Genomic DNA, 19575 nt, shown 5'->3' with positions numbered 1-19575 from the left:
GTTTTAATTCTTTGCCAATTTTTCCCCAATCTTTTAGATCTAAATTTTCTTGTTCTGGAAACCATGGGCAGAATTCTTCTATTGTTCCAAATAGCAGAATTAGATTTTCTGCAGAGGCTCTAACTGAACCCCGAGGTCACCATGGGTTCCAGCCTGGAGAGGCAGAAAGGGCAGATAATGAGGAACTGGGCAGGGCTGGGGTGGGGGCCTGGGGGCAGTCGTGGTGTGGGGTGGGCTTTTTGGGGCAACCGAGTGTGGGCAGATGGTGGGGTCTTTTCCACCTCAGCCTCGAATTGAGACTGCAGTCCCTGACATTTTTAGTGTCCTCACCCCCACCTCACATGTTGCAGTTCCAATTCCCACGGGTCTCCCACTTTGCTCCAAAAGTTTCCTGGCCTGGGACCCCACGTTCCGCTCTGGAAGGCCTGGTCGGTTCCAGGGACAACATAGAGGGGAGTGGCTCCTTAACTCCAGTAAGGCTCCGTCCCCAGGAAATCACAGGTACCAGGAGGGCCAATCCCACCACATCTCCCCCAGCCTGTTCCTCCATGCCATCCTTCTGGGCCTGCTCATCCCTCCCCACAGGGTGACACGAGGTGCAGCGGACTGGGGGGCAACCCCAGCTGACCTCGCAGGCGTCTCCTGAGCAGAACCGCTCCCAGGCAGGAAAGGAAAGGGTTACGGGGGGAAGCCCCGCCCGCCCGCGCTGATTGGCCTCAGGGCAAGTCCCTCTACCGGCAACCCGCCCCTCCCGCTCCCTCGCTCTGAGCTCTGGGGCTGAATGGGGATGAATGGCACTGGGTGGGACCGGATGAGGCTAAACGGGGAAGGATGAGAATGAGGGCAGGACAGGATGAACGGGGATGTATGGGAATGGATGGACGATGGACGTGGCGGTTCCCTGACCCTGCACCCTCCCCGGGTCCCCCCAGCCCAGGTCCCGCGAGGCCCCCGCCCTCTGGAGAAAGTCCCCGTTGTTCCCCGGGAGGTCAGGCACCTCCCTGAGAACTGCTGTGCTTCCCAGCCTCCCCGTGGCCTCCCTCCCAGCCAGGGCGAGGCATGGGGACGCCAGGCCGCTCCTGACAGAGGCATCCCAGACTATGCAGGCCGGCACAGTGACTCACTTGCACACTGTTCACGCCGCCAGCCGGTCCTGCAGGACGCAGGAGCGCCGCGGGAGTGGGGAGCGCAGGCAGGCAGGGGCCGCGTCCCAGGCCGGCAGAGTGAAGGTGGGGACTGCCTCAAGCTTGGCCTGACAAGGAAAGCCCCATATTCCCAGGGAGCTGTACCCTAGTCAGGGGAGGTGACAGGACACAGCGCAATCCTCGGGCGAACACTTCCCACTTCTGTTTACAGGGCTTCCAAGACCCACGTGCTTCAACAGATCTGGAAAAAGTTCCAACACAAGGAAAGGCCTTGGCCACCCGCTTGTGGAAGGTTGACGACCCCTCCCCACTCTTGCCCTTTTAAGCTCTTGGGTGGTAGATGCTGACCCAGTACCACTCCGCCCATTAAAGTCCACAGGCCCCTTGGCAACCGGGCATTGTCTCCACCTGCCTGAACCTTGACTGGCCTGGGGGAACTTGCCTGACCAACAGTGTGGCAGGAGTGCAGGGTACACATTCCCACACTTCACGGGCCAGGGCCCTGAAGGCAGCTGTAGGAGAGGCCATGTGCCGGGCACCGCCACATTTGGGGAGACCACCTTGTACCCTCCAGCCCAGCAGTCTCTTAACTGCCTGCAGACATGAAGGAACCTGGGGACCCCCACAGAACCTGACCACCGGGGAACTCCTATTATTTTAAGCCAGTAAGATCACGGGTCGTATGCTACACAACAATAGCGGATATGCTTGGCAAGTAAGTGACTCTAGTGGGTTCCGGCTTTTTACATTTTTGAGACAGGGTCTCGCTCTGTTGCCCGGGCTAAGTGCAGTAGCACCATCTCAGCTCACTGCAATCTCCACCTCCTGGGTTTCAAGCTATTCTGCTGCCTCAGACTCCCAAGTAGCTGCGATTACAGGTGCCCGCCAACATGCTTGGCTAATTTTTGTATTTTTTGGTAGATATGGGGTTTCACCATGTTGGCCACGCTGGTCTCGAACTCATGACCTCAAGTGATCCACCCACCTCAAGCCTCCCAAAGTGCGGGGGTTACAGATGTGAGCCACTACACCCGGCCAATTCTGGCTTTTTGATAGATGGAATAATACAAACGGTTATGAAATATCTGACATAAAACCATTTGTGAGCTCGAATGCCATGCTACGCTACACAAATGCCACATTCCCCAGATGGGTGCATATAAAGGGCTAGTAACGAAGGAAACAAAAATATGAAGTAGAAGGGACAGCAAAGGAGAATTATGCATTTTAAAACATCCACGTTGGCCAGGCGTGGTGGCTCACCCCTGTAATCCCAGCACTTTGGGAGACCGAGGTGGGCAGATCACCTGAGGTCAGAAGTTCGAGACCAGCCTGGCCAACATGGAGAAGCCCGTCTCTACTAAAAATACAAAAATTAGCCGGGTATGGTGGCAGGCACCTCTAATCCCAGTTACTCGAGAGGCTAAGGCAGGAGAATCACTTGAACCAGAAGGCGGAGGTTGCAGTGAGCAGAGATCACACCCCTGGCACTCCAGGCTGGGCAACAGAGTGAGACTCCATCTCAAAAATAAAAATAAAAACAAAGCAGTCTTTTCACAAGATGGCGCCGAAAGCAAAGAAGAAAGCTCTGCCCCTCGTAAAGCCAAAGTCAAAGCGAAGGCTTTTAAGACCAAGAAGGCAGGGTTGAAAGGTGTCCACAGCCACAAAAAAAACATCACCCACCTTCTGGCAGCCCAAGACAATGCGACTCCAGAGGCAGCCCAGATATCCTCGGATGAGCGCCCCCGAGAGAAACAAGCTTGACCACTCTGCGATCAATTTTCCACTGACCACTGATTCCACCATGAAGAAGACAGAAGACAACACCACACTGCTCACTGTGGATGTTAAAGTTCACAAGTGCCAGATCACACAGGCTATGAAGCAGCTCTGGGACATGGATGTGGCCATGGGCAACACCCCGATTCGGCCTGACAGAGAGAAGGCATGTGTTCAACTGGCTCCTGATTACGTTGCTTTGGGTGTTGCCAACAAAATTGAGATCATCTAAACTCAGTCTAGCCAGCTAATTCTAAATATATCTTTTCACCATTAAAAAAAAACTGCAACATTTGACATGCCAGCCACAACGGGACAAACACTGTCCAATTCTACTTGTATGAGGTCCCCATCGCAGTCAAACTCGTGGGGACAGAAAATAGAATGGGGGTGCCAGGGGCCGGGGAATGACGAGTGAATGTTTCACGAGGACAAAGCAGCAGTTGGGGAAGATGAAAAGGTTCTGGAGACGAACGGTGGTGACGGCTGCACAACGAATGTACACCACTGACCTGAACACTTCATCATCGAGCTCAGTGACAGCATCTGCTCACAAAGACCAAGGGTTGTAGGATGCAATTTACATGAATGACCAATATGGTAAATTTTACGTCATGTATATTTTACCACACACACACACACGAGCCATCTGTAACAAACTATACGCAAAACACCCCATTTCCCTAACGTTATCAGTGAACAAGGTTCTCCATACAAGGTAGATTTTCTAGTAACTAAAGTTATCCCTCTACGATTCAGAATCATATGATTTTTATCTAATTCAAAATGTACCCATTTAGGACTGATTTTTTTTTTTTTGAACTCTGTTGCCCAGTCGCCCAGGCGGGAGTGCAGTGGCACGATCTCAGTTCATTGCAACCTCTGCCTCCCGGGTTCAAGCAATTCTTCTGCCTCAGCCTCCTGAGTAGCTGGGACTACAGACGTGTGTCACCACGCCCAGCTAATTTCTGTATTTTTTAGTAGACATGGGGTTTCACCATATTGGCCAGTCTGGTCTCGAACTTCTGACCTCATGATCTGCCCACCTTGGCCTCCCAAAGTGCTGGGATTACAGGTGTGAGCCACCAGGCCCAGCCAGAATGGATACCTTTTGCTTTTTATTTTAGTGGCAGGATTTCACTATGGCCCAAACTGGAGTGTGGTGGCGCCATCACTGCAGCCTCTGCCTCCCAGGTTCAAGCCATCTTCCTACCTCCGCGTACAGGGTAGCTGGGACTACTGGCGCACACTACCATGCCCGGCTAATGTTTGTATTCTTTGTAGAGATGGGGTTTTACCATGTTGCCCAGCCTGGTTTTTTTTTGAGACGGAGTCTCGCTCTGCCGCCCAGGCTGGAGTACAGCGGCCAGATCTCAGCTCACTGCAAGCTCCGCCCCCTGGGTTTACGCCATTCTCCTGCCTCAGCCTCCCGAGTAGCTGGGACTACAGGCGCCCGCCACCTCGCCCGGCTAGTTTTTTGTATTTTTAGTAGAGAAGGGGTTTCACTGTGTTAGCCAGGATGGTCTCGATCTCCTGACCTCGTGATCCGCCCATCTCGGCCTCCCAAAGTGCTGGGATTACAGGCTTGAGCCACTGCGCCCGGCCCCAGCCTGGTTTTTTAAATTAAATTTAAAAAAAAATTTTGGTAGCAACAGGGTCTTGCTATGTTTCCAGGTTGGTCGTGAACTCCTGGGCTCAAGCGATCCTCCCACCTCAGCCTCCCAAGCACAGGATGGATGCTTCTATAAGCTCTTCTCATCCTCTTCCCTGTCCAGGGAAAGGGAGCATCCGTCCTCCCTCTGGCTTTAGAAGCGTCTCTACCAGCTCCCCGATGCACCCCTCCCTGTTCTGCTTCCCTGTCTCCAGAGCTATTGCACCTCTGCTCTTTTATTTCCACTGGGCTTGTCAAGGTACTTAGGTTATTTTTTTTAGGACACAGGAGATCTGACAAAAACTCCTCCCTCCCTCAACCACCCAAATTTGCAGCGCCCCACTTCCTTCTCACCTCGGCCACCTTCGGGCTGCTCCCCAGCTCCACTGACATCACCCTCCTCTGAGGCCACCGTGCAGGTGGGACCAGCTTGGTCATTCCACCAGTCACGATCTCCCTCACACACACTTGCTCCAACCTGGGGCTGGCCTTCAGGGAAGACAGTCCTCTGTGTGAGGCGATACAACCCAAAATGTAGTCTATTCAAACAGTGGGATATTACTCAGCAAATTAAAAAGAAACCAAGTTCTGATACACGTTACACGCAGCCAGTCACAAAGATCCAGTGTCACACGATTCAACTGACATGAAGTGTCCAGAATGGGCCAATCTATGGAGACAGAAAGCTGATGGACAGATGCTTAGGGTTGGGAGGGACCGAGAGATTGAGAGTGATGGCTGAGGGGTGTGAGGTTCCTTTCTAGTGTGATAAAAATGTCCTAAAATTGGCTGGGCGTGGTGGCTTACGCCTGTAATCCCAGCACCTTGGGAGGCTGAGGCAGGCGGATCACAAGGTCAGGAGATGGAGACCATGGTGGCTAACACAGTTGAAACTCCATCTCTACTAAAAATACAGAAAATTAGCCGGGTGTGGTGGCGGGCGCCTGTAGTCCCAGCTACTCGGGAGGCTGAGGCAGGACAATGGCCTGAACCCAGGAGGTGGAGCTTGCAGTGAGCCAAGATCGTGTCACTGCACTCCAGCCTGGGAGACAAAGCCGGACTCCATCTAAAAAAAAAAGTCCTAACACTGATGGTAGTGATGCTTGTACAACTTTCTGAATATAGTAAAAGCAGTGAATTGTAGACTTTGGATGGAGAAATTGTATGGTATGTAAGTTATATCTCAGCAAGGTTATTGAAAAGCAATCCCTGGCTGGGCACAGTGCCTCACGCCTGTAATTCCAGCACTTTGGGAGGCTGAGGCAGATGGATCATGACGTCAGGAGTTCGAGACCAGCCTGGCCAATATGGCGAAACCTCATCTCTACTAAAAATACAAAAATTAGCTGGGCATGGTGGCGGGTGCCTGTAGTTCCAGCTACTCGGAAGGCTGAGACAGAAGAATCGCTTGAACCCGGGGTGGAGGTTGCAGTGAACCGAGATGGCGCCACTGCACTCCAGCCTGGGCGACAGAGAGAAGCTGTCTCAAAAAAAAAAAACAACAACAACAACAGGGCCGGGCATGGTGGCTTACGCCTGTAATCCTAGCACTTTGGGAGGCGAAGGCAGGCAGATCATCAGAGGTCGGGAGTTTGAGTCCAGCCTGACCAACATGGAGAAACCTGGTCTCTACTAAAAATACAAAATTAGCTGGGCGTGGTGGCGCATGCCTGTAACCCAGCTACTCGGGAGGCTGAGGCAGGAGATCGCGCCATTGCACTCCAGTCTGGGCAACAAGGGCAAAACTCCATCTCAAACAACAACAACAACAACAAAGCAAACAAAAAAACAATGGTCGGAATGACTCACATCCCAAGGGTCTACTGGTGAAAAAGATTTTTTGTTTTTTTTTAGACAGAGTCTGTCACCCAGGCTGGAGTGCAGTGGTACGATCTTAGCTCACTGTAACCTCCACCTCCTGGGGTCAAGCGATTCTTAGGCTTCAGCCTCCTGAGTAGCTGGGATTATAGGCACCCGCAACCACGCATGGCTAAATTTTGTTGTGTATTTTTAGTAAAGACGGGGTTTCACCATTTTGGCCAGGCTGGTCTCGAACTCCTGGCCTCTAGTTACCTACCTGCCTCTCAAAATGCTGGGATTACAGGCGCTCTATTGAACAACAGAAGCTTCTTGTTCTGGGTTTGGTTTACTCATCAAAGAAGGGGTGGCTTGCACTATATGTTGTGAAATTTTCTAAGTTCTAATATCATATTCTAAAAATATATAGAAACCATTTCAGAATGTTAAGACTATAATACTAAATTACCCCAATCCTGCCACTCAAATGCACAACTACTTCCATTGTTGAATTAATGCCTTAAACACACTTCCTTTTCTGTAGCACACACTGCGTTCAATCACGTCTGCTACTGTATCCCTCTCGAGAGTAGGAAGCCCTCACTGAGGCCACTTGGAGTCTTTCTAAAAGACCACTGCATGAGGCAGGACCACCCTTAAAGGGAAAGCGCAAATTTAAATCCTCAGCAGCAATACTCGACGTGGCCACAAGATGGTGGTGTTGCTCCTGAAATGTTCCTATTGCCTTGGTAAAGTCACACGGGTGGCAATGTTTTCAAACAAGAATTTGGAAATTTTTCCAAGTTGGAAAAAAAATTCAAGAGGATTTCCAAAATGTTGTATTTACAAAAAGTATTACTTAGAACTGGGCATGGTGGTGCGTATCTGTAGTCCCAGCTACTTGGGAAGTTGCCTCAGGAAAATGGCTTGAGCCCAGGAGTTTGAAGCCAACCTAAGCAACATCACAAGACCCCATTTCAAGAAACAAAAAATAGGCCGGGCGCGATGGCTCACGCCTGTAATCCCGGCACTTCGGCAGGCGGAGGTGGGCGGATCACGAGGTCAAGAGATCGAGACCATCCCAGCCAACATGGTGAAACCCTGTCTCTACTAAAAATACAAAAATTAGCTGGGCATGGTGGCGGGTGCCTGTGGTCCCAGCTACTCGGGAGGCTGAGGCAGGAGAATCGCTTGAACCCAGGTGGCAGAAGTTGCAGTGAGACGACACCACGCCACTGCACTCCAACCTGGGACACAGAGCGATACTCTGTCTCAAAAAAAAAGAAAAGAAAAAGAAAAAAATTAAAACAGCCGGGCACGGTGGCTCACGCCTGTAATCCCAGCTCTCAGGGAGGCAGAGGCGGGAGGATAGCTTGAGCCCAGGAGTTCGAGACCTGCCTGGGTAATACAGCGAGACCCCGTTCTCCACAAAAAGGAAAAAAAAAAAAAAAAAAGACAAAAAGAAAAAAATTAAAACAAATGAATAAATATATACACATACGTAAGAGTTACAGCGGCTGGGAGCAGTGGCTCACACCTGTAATCCCAGCACTTTGGGAGGCCGAGGCAGGTGGATCACAAGGTCAGGAGATCGAGACCATCTTGGCTAACATCTACTAAAACACAAAAAATTAGTCAGGAGTGGTGGTGTGTGCCTGTAATCCCAGCTACTTGGGAGGCTGAGGCAGCAGAATCGCTTAAACCTGGAAGTTGGAGGTTGCAGTGAACCGAGATCATGCCACTGCACTCCAGCCTGGGCAAAAGAGGGAGAATGCCTAAAAAAAAAAAAAAAAGAAAGAAAGAAAGAAAGAAAAAAGAAAGCAAAATCCAATTAACAAATTCAGTAAAGATTATCTTTCTAAACAAGTTTTTTTTTTTTTCCAAAAAAGACCAAAATATTACTTAGAGAAGACACAACCTTCTAGCCCTCAATCCACTGGTCCTTCTTATTTCCTTTCTACTCTGGTCATATTTGTTATTCATTGGTGAATTTTATTTTACATGTTTATAACTTAAAAACATTTAAGGCCAGGCACGGTGGCTCACGCCTCTAATCCCAGCACTTTGGGAGGCCGAGGCAGGAGGATCACCTGAGGTCAGGAGTTTGAGACCCGCCTGACCAACATGGAGAAACCCCATCTCTACTAAAAATACAAAAATTAGCTGGGTATGGTGGTGCATGCCTGTAATCCCAGCTACTCAGGACGCTGAGGCAGGAGAATCACTAGAAGCCAGGAGGTAGAGTTTGTGGTGAGCTGAGATTGCACCATTGCACTCCAGCCTGGGCAACGAGAGCAAAACTCCGTCTCAAAAACAAAAACAAAAAAAAAGTTAAATAATTAGTAAGAGATATATCAGAATGTTAAAAGTAGTAAGAGTATTGATTTTTTTCTTGAATTTCTTGTTCTCAAAACGGTTTCCCATGTGCACAAACTCTTTTTACAGTGGGAAAATATTAAACACGTTCAAGATAGGCCACATCTCCTGAGTAGTAATTTAATGTTATGCAGGAGGATCAAGAGTAATATCAAGTAGAACAGAGGAATTAATTAAATTGAGGATATTAAAATCCCTATTGTAGGGGCTAGGTGTGATGGCTCATGCCTGTAATCCTAGCATTTTGGGACGGTGAGGCAGGAGGACCTCTTGAGGCCGGGAGTTTGAGACCAACTTGGGCAACACTGTGAGACCCTGTCTCTACAAAAAGTCTGGCGTGATGGCGGGTGCCTGCGGTCCAGCTACTCAGGAGGCTGAGATGGGAGGATTGCTTGAGCCCGGGAGGTTGAGGCTACAGTGAGCCAAGATCTCACCACGACTGGTCCATGAAGCTTTCATTTCAATTATTTTTATGTATAATTCTAGTCTATATAAGAATTACGTGGAACATTTGATAAAAATGTAGATTCCAGGATTTCACATCTAAAATTCTAGCTGAGGTTCTAGAGAGGGATTCAAGAAGAATCCAAGGCCAGGCATGGTGGCAAATGCCTCTAATTCCAGCACTTTGGGAGGCCGAGGTGGGTGGATCACTTGAGGTCAAGAGTTCAAGACAAGCTTGGCCAACATGGCAAAACCCCATCTCTTCTAAAAAAAAATACAAAAATTAGCTGGGCATGGGGGCGGGCACCTGTAATCCCAGCTACTCCAGAGGGTGAGGCAGGGAGAATTGCTTGAACCCGGGAAGTGGAGGTTGTGGTAAGCCAAGATCGTGCCACTGCATTCCAGCCTGGGCGACAGAGTGAGACTCCGTCTCGCTGGGGGGAAAAGGAAAAAAGACTCCAGATCTTGGGGGGTGGGGAGAGGATCGGGGAAGAGGGAGGAACAAGAATCTAGATTTTTAGCAAATACTCCTGATACTGATAGACTATGAACCAGACTTTGACAAACACTAGAAAAGATGCCCTCGAGAAAAAGAAGACTGTGGCTAAAGTGACGAGCCTAAGACACACATGAGGTTTGCTTTGTCCTGGGCACTAAAACACCTCAAGTATTTTATCTACATCATCTCATTTAATCTTTAATATCATACAGGTTTCCTCATTAATGTTGCATAAAATCGTTAACGGCCGGGCACGGTGGCTCACACCTGTAATCCCAGCACTTTGGGAGGCTGAGGTGGGTGGATCACCTGAGGTCAGGAGTTCGAGACCAGCCTGACCAACATGGCAAAACCCTGTCTCTACTAAAAATACAAAATTAGCTGGGCGTCGTGGTGAGCGCCTGTAATCCCGGCTACTCGGGAGGCTGAGGCAGGAGAATCGCTTGTACCCGTGAGACAGAGGTTGCAGTAAGCTGAGATCCCACCATTGCACTTCAGCCTGGGCAACAAAAGTGAAACTCCGTCTCAAAAAAAAAAAAAAAGTTGGACACGTAATCCTTGCACTTTGGAAGGCCGAGGCAGGTGGATCACCTGAGGCCAGGAGTTGGAGACCAGTCAGGCCAACATGGCAAAACTCCGTCTCTACTGAAAAATACAAAAACTAGCCGGGCGCGGTGGTTCACACCTGTAATCCCAGCCCTTTGGGAGGCCAAGGCAGGTGGATCACGAGGTCAGAAGTTCAAGACCAGCCTGGCCAACATGGTGAAACCCGGTCTCTACTAAAAATACAAAAACATTAGCTGGGCGTGGTGGTGGGCGCTTGTAATCCCTGCTACTTGGGAGGCTGAGGCTGCAGTGAGCAGAAATCATGCCACTGCACTCCAGCCTAGGCAACAGAATGAGACTCTGTCTCAAAAAAAAAAAGAAAAGAAAAAAAAAAAACCAGCTGGGCATGGTGGCACATGCCTATAACCCCAGCTACTCAGGAGGCTGAGGGAGAAAAATCGCTTGTACCCGGGAGGTGGAAGTTACAGTGAGCGGAGATCCCACCATTGCACTCCAGTCTGGGTGACAAGAGCCAAACTGTGTCGCAAAAAAAAAAAAAAAATTTAACATGCTTACTTTATATCATTGGGAAAGTCATGGCTTCCTTTTTTCCTTTTTCTTTTTTTCTTTTTTTTGAGACAGAGTTTCACTCTTTCACCCAGGCTGGAGTGCAGTGGCATGATCTAGCTCACTGCAACCTCCACTTTCTGGTTTCAAGCGATTCTCCTGCCTCAGCTTCCCAAGTAGCTGGGATTACAGGTGTGTGCTACCATGCCTAATTTTTGTATTTTTTCAGTAGAGACAGGGTTTCACCATGTTGTCCAGGCTGGTCTCGAACTCCTGACCTCATGATCCACCCATCTCAGCTTTCTAAAGTGCTGGCTTTACAGACGTGAGCCACCACGCCTGGCTCATTTCCTCTTTTTTGAAAGTATCAGCAATTTAACACGTTTCAGGAGCCTTAGGGGTATTGTGGGGAACCTTAAGAAGAGAGGAATTTGCCCAAATTTTAAGTACTACAGGTAAAATCTGATGGAGAAGGCATCTTGGGCTTGCCTTCTGTGTCTCAGGACATCAAACAACAGATTACGTATTTATTTTTTTGAGACAGAGTCTTGCTCTGTCCCCCAGACTGCAGTGCAGTGGCACGACCTCGGCTCACTGCAAGCTCCGCCTCCCGGGTTCACGTCATTCTCCTGCCTCAGCCTCTCCAGTAGCTGGGACTACAGGCGCCTGCCACAACGTCTGGCTAATTTTTTGTATTTTGTTAGTAGAGATGGGGTTTCACCACGTTAGCCAGGATGGTCTCGATCTCCTGACCTCGTGATCTGCCCGCTTTGGCCTCCCAAAGTGCTGGGATTACAGGCGTGAGCCACCATGCCTGGCCTATTTTTTCACTTTGAGATGGAGTCCCACTCTGTTGCCCAGGCTGGAGTACAGTGGCATGATCTCAGCTCACTGCAACCTCCACCTCTCATGTTAAGTAATTCTCCTGTCTCAGCCTCCTGAGTAGCTGGGATTACAGGCACCCACCACCCATGCCCAGCTAATTTTTGTTTTTACTAGAGACGAGGTTTCACCATGTTGGCCAGGCTGGTCTCGAACTTCTGACCTCAAGTGATTGGCCCGTCTTCGCCTCCCAAAATGCTGAGATTACAGGTGTGAGCCACGGCACCTGGCCGAAACAACAGACGTTCAAAAGTCTAAGGTTTCTTATGGAGACTTCCAGCAAGGCAAACTCAGGTGGGCTTATCTGGTAAATGAGTACTACATAATCAGGCCAAATCTAATGAGATCAGCCTTATAATAAAAAATACGTTTCCTTGGCCAGGCACAGTGGCTCACATAATCCCAGCACTTTGGGAGGCTGAGGCAGGAGGATCGCTTGAGGTCAGGAGTATGAGACCAGCCTGGCTAACTTGGTGAAACCCTGTCTCCACTAAAAATACAAAAATTAGAACTAAAAAAAAAAAATACAAAGATTAGCTGAGTGCGGTGGTGTGTGCCTGTAATCCCAACTACTTGGGAGGCTGAGGCAGGAGAATTGCTTGAACCCGGGAGGCGGAGGTTGCAGTGAACTAAGATCATACAACCACACTCCAGCTTAGGTGACAGGGTGAGACTCCATCTCCAAAAAAAAAAAAAAAAATTTCCTTGATTATGAGATCAAAAGAAAAATGTGTGCTTCAGTGGAAAATGACACATTGTTTAGAACACATCTTTCCAGATTATCTTATTCTCCTCTTTGAGCTATTTGTACAACTCTGTAAATTGTGAACAGCTGAGAAAAATGCAAAGTAATTCTAGTATATAGGAGACAGGGTCTAGCTCTGTTGCCCAGGCTGGAGTGCAGTGGTGCAATCATGGCTTACTACAGCCTCAAACACCCAGGCTCAAGCGATCCTCCCACCTCGACCTCCTAAAGTGCTGAGACTACAGGTGTGAGCCACCAGGCCTGGCTTCTCTTTTTCTATTTAAATAAATACGGCCAGGGGCAGTGGCTCACACCTGTAATCCCAACACTTTGGGGGGCCAAAGTGGGCAGATCACGAGGTCAGGAGATCGAGACCATCCTGGTGAACACGGTGAAACCCTGTCTCTACTACAAATACAAAAAAAATTAGCCGGCCATGGTGGTGGGCACCTGTAGTCCCAGCTACTTGGGAGGATGAGGCAGGAGAATGGCGTGAGCCTGGGAGGTGGAGCTTGCAGTGAGCTGAGATCGCGCCACTGCACTGCACTGGGCAACAGAGCAAGACCCTGTCTCAACAAATAAATAAAATAAATAGACATGTAAATAAATTCCCCCATTGTGGAAGAGGCCAGTTTTGCCTCCATTTGCACATTCACTTCAATATTCCTGATCTAGAATCTTCCAGATTATTCTTTGGATTCTCTCTTTTTTTTTTTTTTCCCATCACAAAGTCTTCTTCTGTCTCCCAGGCTGGAGAGCAGTGGCTAGATCTCAGCTCACTGCAACCTCCGATTTCTGGGCTCAAGTCATTCTCTTGCCTGTGCCTCCCGTAATCTGCCCACCTTGGCTTCTCAAAGTGCTGGGATTACAGGCGTGAGCCACCACGACCAGCCCATGTAATTTTAAAAATTGCTGACTGTAACCTAATGATTTTAACACCAATGACTAAGCAGTTTGAAAAACAGTGCCCTAGACCAAAACAAAGGAAATAAAACTCTTTTATACTCATATAAAACAAACACATGTTAAAGATTTCACTTATTGTTAAAGAGCCAGTAAGCTGGAGCTCGGGAGTTCGAGACCAGCCTGGCCAACATGGTGAAACCCTGTCTCTACTAAAAATACAAAAAAATTAGCCGGGCGTGGTGCCTGCCTGTAATCCCAGCTGCTCAGGAGGCTGAGGCAGAACTGATTGAACCTACCTGGGAGATGGAGGTTGCAGTGAGCCAAGATTGCACCACGGCACTCCAGCCTAGGCAACAAAATGAGACTCTGTCTCAGGGGAAAAAAAAAAAAAAAAGAAATTTTCAGTGCATGTAACAAAAAATGAGTATATTTTATGAAACTTTTGTTACTGTAAGTGCATTTTATTTTTTTTACAGTGGATACCCCTTGTTTTGCAGTAGATACAGGGGCCCTAATGTGTTTCTTTTGTGATGTTCAATCTTCATTCAGTACAAATTTTTTTTTTTTTGATACAGTCTCACTCTGTCACCCAGGCTGGAGTGAAGTGGCTCGATCTCGGCTCACTGCAACCTCTACCTCCTGAGTTCAAGCGATTCTGCTCCTCAGGCTCCTGAGTAGCTGGGATTACAGGCACCCACCACCACGCCCAGCTACATTTTTTGTATTTTTAGTAGAGACAGGGTTTCACCATGTTAGCCAGGCTGGTCTCAAACTCCTGACCTCTGGTGATCTGCCCGCCTTAGCCTCCCAAAGTGCTGGGATTACAGATGTGAACCACCATGCCTGGCCACACTCAGTACAGATTTCTTAAGTGAATGGAGCACGGGCCAGCAGATGTGCATGGAAAGCTCCAAAGTCTCAGTTTATGGTGCATCACTGTCATCGTCTCTCCCCATCTCCCAGAACTGTGGGTGCGGAGCAATTGGAGTGCAATGCCAGATGGCCTGCTGGGACACTGTGGTCCTGCCAGGGGCCACAGGGCTCAGTGTAGACCTAAGGGTCACATGTCAGCAACTGTCAGGTGTCTCTCAGACACCAACAGGTCCAAACTCTCATCAGTAAGGCTGGAAAACCAGGCGGCTCTGTTGGCAGCTGAAGGAGCAACAGAATTACCTTTACACGTGAGCGAGAGACGCCACCATCATCTCCCACACCTGGGTCACGGCGCGGGCTTGCTGGGCAGGAGACCCCGGGGGAAATCTCGTAACTTCTCTGGGCTGGTTTCACCTGTGAAGAAAGAAAAGTGGCAAATGAAATAACGCAAGTGAAATTATTCCATGAACTGTCGAGTGTTACACAAGAACAAGGCATTCTGTATCCAGGTACAGCAGGGGTGCTGAGGGATAGGAGCGGGAGGAGGGAAGGCGCTTTGTTTAAAAAGCTTCTGAATGGGCTGGTGGCAAGGTGGCTCACACCTGTCATCTCAGCGGTTTGAAAGGCTCAGGTGAGAGAACTGTTTGAGACCAGGAGTTCGAGACCACCCCTCCACACACCATTTCTACAAAATTAAAAAAAAAAAAGCACTCCTGGATGACTCCAATGTCTACCCACCTCCCACCCACCCACAACTGAGCCATGAGCATTGGAGGTGCACTTGCCTTGGACATGAACCCCTATGGTGATAGCACACACTCAGTGGGTGCACACAGACATTCCTCCTGGAGAGGCTGAAAGTGGCAGAGATGCCCAGATAATTAAAATTTACTCAAAATGAGTTTCACGATCTCAGCACGATCTCGGCATTTTGGGCCGGATGATTAGGCTGTGGGAGGCTGTACTGTTCAGCGTGGGGTGTTCAGCGGCACCCCCGGTCTCTACCTGCCAGATCCTAGTGTCATGCCCTACCACACGTTGTGACCATCAACATTGCAGAATGTTTCCTGGGGTGCAAAATTGCCCGAAAGCCACAGCTCCAAAGCAACTTAGAAATCAGAGGGCGCAGAAAGGGAGAGCTTGGCCAATGAGACCCCCCCCCCCCCGCCGGGTATTCCCCAATCACCCTCCATCATAATCTTAGCTAAGTTTATTTACTCCTTCCCATAGCTTAATGCGTCCTCAAATCTCTCTCCCTTTATGGCTGATATACCTATCTTCCCTCTCCTTTCCATTCCCACCACCTCAGGACATCACCCCCTTACCACAACCTCTTTAGCCCAAGCCAAAGCCTCTGAACGATCTTGCCAGCTATGGCAAGCATCCACTCCAATTCTCCATATAGGGTGCTGACAGCCACTCTTCCTAAAGCTTAACTTTCAGACTGTCTCTCCCCAGTTAAATCATCTCCATCTCCAGCTTTAGTGCATCATCAGCTGGGTGTCATAAACGCTCCGCAATGTAGCCCCAACCTCAGCCTTGTTCCTTCCACACGTCCCGCCAGTAGCATTTGGGAGAGGAACAAGAGAAACATGATAGAATCACACAAGAAAATCTAGATCAAGCCCTGGAAATCATATTGGCCCTGAAAAGCAGAAATATGAAAATAAAAATAAGCCGTTTCTTTGGAATTGGAGTTTGCACATGATTATCTGACTATGGAAGTTCAATTTCCTCCCAGTACAAGGAATAAAGGGAACAACGGGCAGGGTTTAGAGAGAGGGTTTCAACTACGTCAGACCCGTTATGTGCAGGCTCCATGGGTTAGCCGCGGCCTTTTGGAACCGGGTGGAAGAGAATGGAACGGAATTGAATCCGAACAGATCCAGCTGCGTCATGTGAGCTTAAACAAGCGTCTCCCTTTAAACTTGTGCTTCAGTCATCCAGACCCACAGGCGCAGAGTACACGCGTAAAAGGCATTTCTCAGTGTCGGCTGTGGGTCAGCAAAGTTCGAAAGCCGTCACCGGAGATCCATAGAGTCAGAAGCCGGAGCGGGGTGCGTCCAGACCCGCAAAAGTGCAAGGTCACTGGGACCGCCCGAGCTGCAATCGTGGGACTGGGCTGGTGCTGCGGGTTCAGGAAGGCAGTGCTGGGCGCGGCGGACACCGCCAGGGAACGGAGGGCGAGTGCTGGGGTCCTTGATGTGGTGGTGTCGGGCTCAGGACAGGGGCCGGGGGTGGGGTGAGGAAGGAGGAGCGAGGAGCAAGGAGGCAATCGCTGGACACCCCACAGGAGGCGGCTGAGCGCCGAGACGCAGACCCTTCCCCAGCACCCGCAGCCCTCGGGACCCCCGGGAGAGCCGGGCCGGGGGCGCGTCCACGCCGGGGACGCGGGACTCTCCCGGCCCGCAGGGGCCCGTCCTCACCGACTGCAGCGGGGCCCTCCCTCTCCGGCGACAGCGCCGCGGCGGGTCCCTCAGCCTTTGCCGCTGCAGCAGCGGGGGTCGACCTCTCGGCCCAGGCAGTCGCCGCCACCCCGACCCCGGCGCCAGCTCCCAGCCCTGACCTGCCCCTCAGGAGCGAGCCCCGTGACCGCGCGCGCGACCCCGCCGGGGAGCCGGCCTTGCGGAACGCCCAGGCGGGCTCCTTCCGAGCATGCGCAGCAAGACCGCACGGCTCGTTCCTCAGGGAAATCAGCTCCTCCGGGTCTTCCCTGCGCGTCGCCGAGCCGCAGGCCTGACCTATCAGCGCATGGGGGCGGGGACGTAACTCACTGAAAAGGCGGGGCCATCCCGAGAATGGACGGCGGCGTCCAGGGGCGGAGCTAGGACGGCGCTGCTGGAGGGGACGTTCTTGGCGTAAAGGGGCTGGAGTAGGGGGCGCTTAATTGAGACCCCAGGACGGTCCCCAGGATCTGAGGCTGCCCGCAGGAAGCGGAGCGCTTGCTGAGATGCACCCTTGGGCCTGTCAGTTTCCTGAGCCCGTGGAAAGGCGATTCTCATGCATCTCATTGACGCCCCCAGTGACCCTACCCCAGAGCGGAGCCAGTGTGATATTTAAATAAACAGCGATAGCAACGGATTATAACCTTGACTACGATACGAGTCCAAACCGAAGGAAATAAGTCAATGGGGGAGAAGGGACAGTTCTTTCTTACATCAGAAAGCCAACAACAACAAAAAATACCTGGGCCAGGGGCGGTGGCTCATGCCTGTATTCCCAGCACTTTGGGAGGCCGAGGCGTGTGGATCACCTGAGGTCAGTAGTTCAAGACCAGCCTGGTCAACATGGTGAAGCCCCGTTTCTACTAAAAATACAAACATTAGCCGAGTGTGGTGGTGGGCGCCTGTAATCCTAGCTACTTGGGAGGCTGAGGCAGGAGAATCACTTGAACCCGGGAGGCGGAGGTTGCAGTGAGCTGAGATGGCGCCACTGCACTCCAGCCTGGGCGACAGTGAGACTATGTCAAAAAAAAAAAAAAATCAAAAAGCAGAAATATTACATAGTATTACAAAGGCTGCATGACGTGTGATGTAACACATTGAATGTAGAAGCAGGTATGACAGCCAGTAGTCTTCTGTTAAGCCAGCAAGAAAGATATTTGCAAAAATGTAAAACTATGTCACTGTTCTCTCTAAGTTTCTTTGGAAAAATATTGTAGTTTCCCATAAAACTATGTTAACAATCAGTTTACTGTTGTTTTTTTTTAAGTAAGAGCTTTATTGAAATATAATTCACATACCATACATTTCTCCCATTTAAAGTGTACACTTAAATGATATTTACTATAATCACAGAGTTGTGCAAGCAGCACCATAGTCAGTTTTAAAACCTTTTATCACTCCAAGAAGAAACCTTTAGCCATCACCCTCCAATTTGCTAATCACCCCAGCCCTAAGTCATATGATCTATTTTTTGTCTTTATAGATTTGCGTATTCTGCATATTTCGTATAAATGAAATCATGCAACAAATATGTGGTCTCTTGTGACTGACTTCTTTCACCTAGCCTTAGCATAGCACTTTCAAAGTTCATCCATGTTGGCCAGGTACAGTGACTCGTGCTTGTAATCCCAGCAACTTGGGAAGCTGAGACAGGAGCATCGTTTGAGCCCAGGAGTTTGAGACCAGCCTAGGCAACATAGTGAGACTCTTTCTCGACAGAAAAATAAAAAATAAAAGAGGAGCAATAAAAAATTAACTGGATGTGGTGATGCGCTGTAGTCCCAGCTACTCAGGAGGCTGAGGTGGAAGGATCACTTGAGCTTGGGAGTTTGAGGATGCAGTGAGCTGCGCTCATGCTACTGCACTCCAGGCTGGGCAACTGAGCAAGACCCTGTTTAAAAAAAAAAAAAAAAGTAGCAGAACTTAATTACTTTTTTTTTCTTCTTGAGATGGAGTCTTGCTCTGTCGCCCAGGCTGGAGTGCAGTGGCATAATCTCAGCTCACTACAACCTCCACCTCCCGGGTTCAAGCGATTCTTCTGCCTCAGTCTCCTGTGCAGCTGGGATTACAGGCACTTGCCACCACGCCCAGCTTTTTTTTTTTTGAAATGGAGTCTTGCTCATCACCCAGGCTGGAGTGCAGTGGTGTGATCTCGGCTCACTGCAAGCTCTGCCTCCCGGGTTCACGCCATTCTCCTGTCTCAGCCTCCCCAGTAGCTGGGACTACAGGCGCCTGCCAACACGCTCGGCTAATTTTTTGTATTTTTAGCAGAGACGGGGTTTCATGGTCTTAGCCAGGATGGTCTCGATCTCCTGACCTTGTGATCCACCCGCCTCGGCCTCCCAAAGTGCTGGGATTACAGGTGTGAGCCGCCGCGCCCGGCCATGCCCAGCTTTTTTTGAGAGGAGTCTGACTGTCACACCCAGGCTGGAGTACAATGGTGCTATGTCGGCTAACTGCAACTTTTGCTTTCCGGGTTCAAGCGATTCTCCTGCCTCAGCTTCCCCAGTAGCTGGGACTACATGCCTGCGCCACCATGCCTGGCTGATTTTTGTATTTTTAGGAGAGACGGGGTTCCACCATGTTGTCCAGGCTAGTCTTGAACTCCTGACCTCAGGTGATCTGCCCGACTTGGTCTTCCAAAGTGCTGGGATTACAGGCATGAGCCGCCATGCCTGGCCAGGATGCTGTTTTTGTTTCTTTGTTTTGTTTTTGAGACAGAATCTCCCTCTGTCGTCCAGGTTGGAGTGCAGTGGTGAGATCACAGTTCACTGCAGCCTCAATCAAACTCTTGGGTTCCATTGATCCTCTTGCCTCAGCCTCCAAAGTACCTGGCACTACAGGTACACAACACAGCACCCTGCTAATTTTTGTATTTTTTTGTAGAAACGGGGTTTCTCTATCCTGCCGAGGCTGGTGTT

The 19575-nt window shown here is 49.9% G+C and overlaps 1 protein-coding gene across 13 annotated transcripts in view; it reads right to left on the bottom strand.

Annotated features, from left to right (window-relative positions):
• Window positions 1-16923, bottom strand: part of FLYWCH1 (FLYWCH-type zinc finger 1) — a 43610-nt gene extending 26687 nt beyond the window's left edge. For 8 of the 13 annotated variants that reach the window (XM_023197688.3, XM_023197690.3, XM_023197689.3 and 5 more), the window contains exons 1-2: window positions 16637-16923; window positions 14511-14624 (exon numbers count right to left, since the gene is read on the bottom strand). The gene's annotated coding sequence lies outside the window, so the exon portion shown is untranslated. Of the gene's footprint in view, window positions 1-1124; window positions 1387-13633; window positions 13704-14510; window positions 14625-16636 lie in introns of all 13 variants that reach the window. The other 5 variants (XM_023197679.3, XM_023197685.2, XM_023197681.3 and 2 more) reach the window with 5 other exon arrangements.
• Between the last annotated feature and the right edge of the window lie 2652 nt (window positions 16924-19575).

This window comes from Piliocolobus tephrosceles, chromosome 17, assembly GCF_002776525.5.
Source record: "Piliocolobus tephrosceles isolate RC106 chromosome 17, ASM277652v3, whole genome shotgun sequence".
Taxonomy (NCBI): domain Eukaryota; kingdom Metazoa; phylum Chordata; class Mammalia; order Primates; family Cercopithecidae; genus Piliocolobus; species Piliocolobus tephrosceles.
This window is presented reverse-complemented; position numbering and strand designations above follow the sequence as displayed.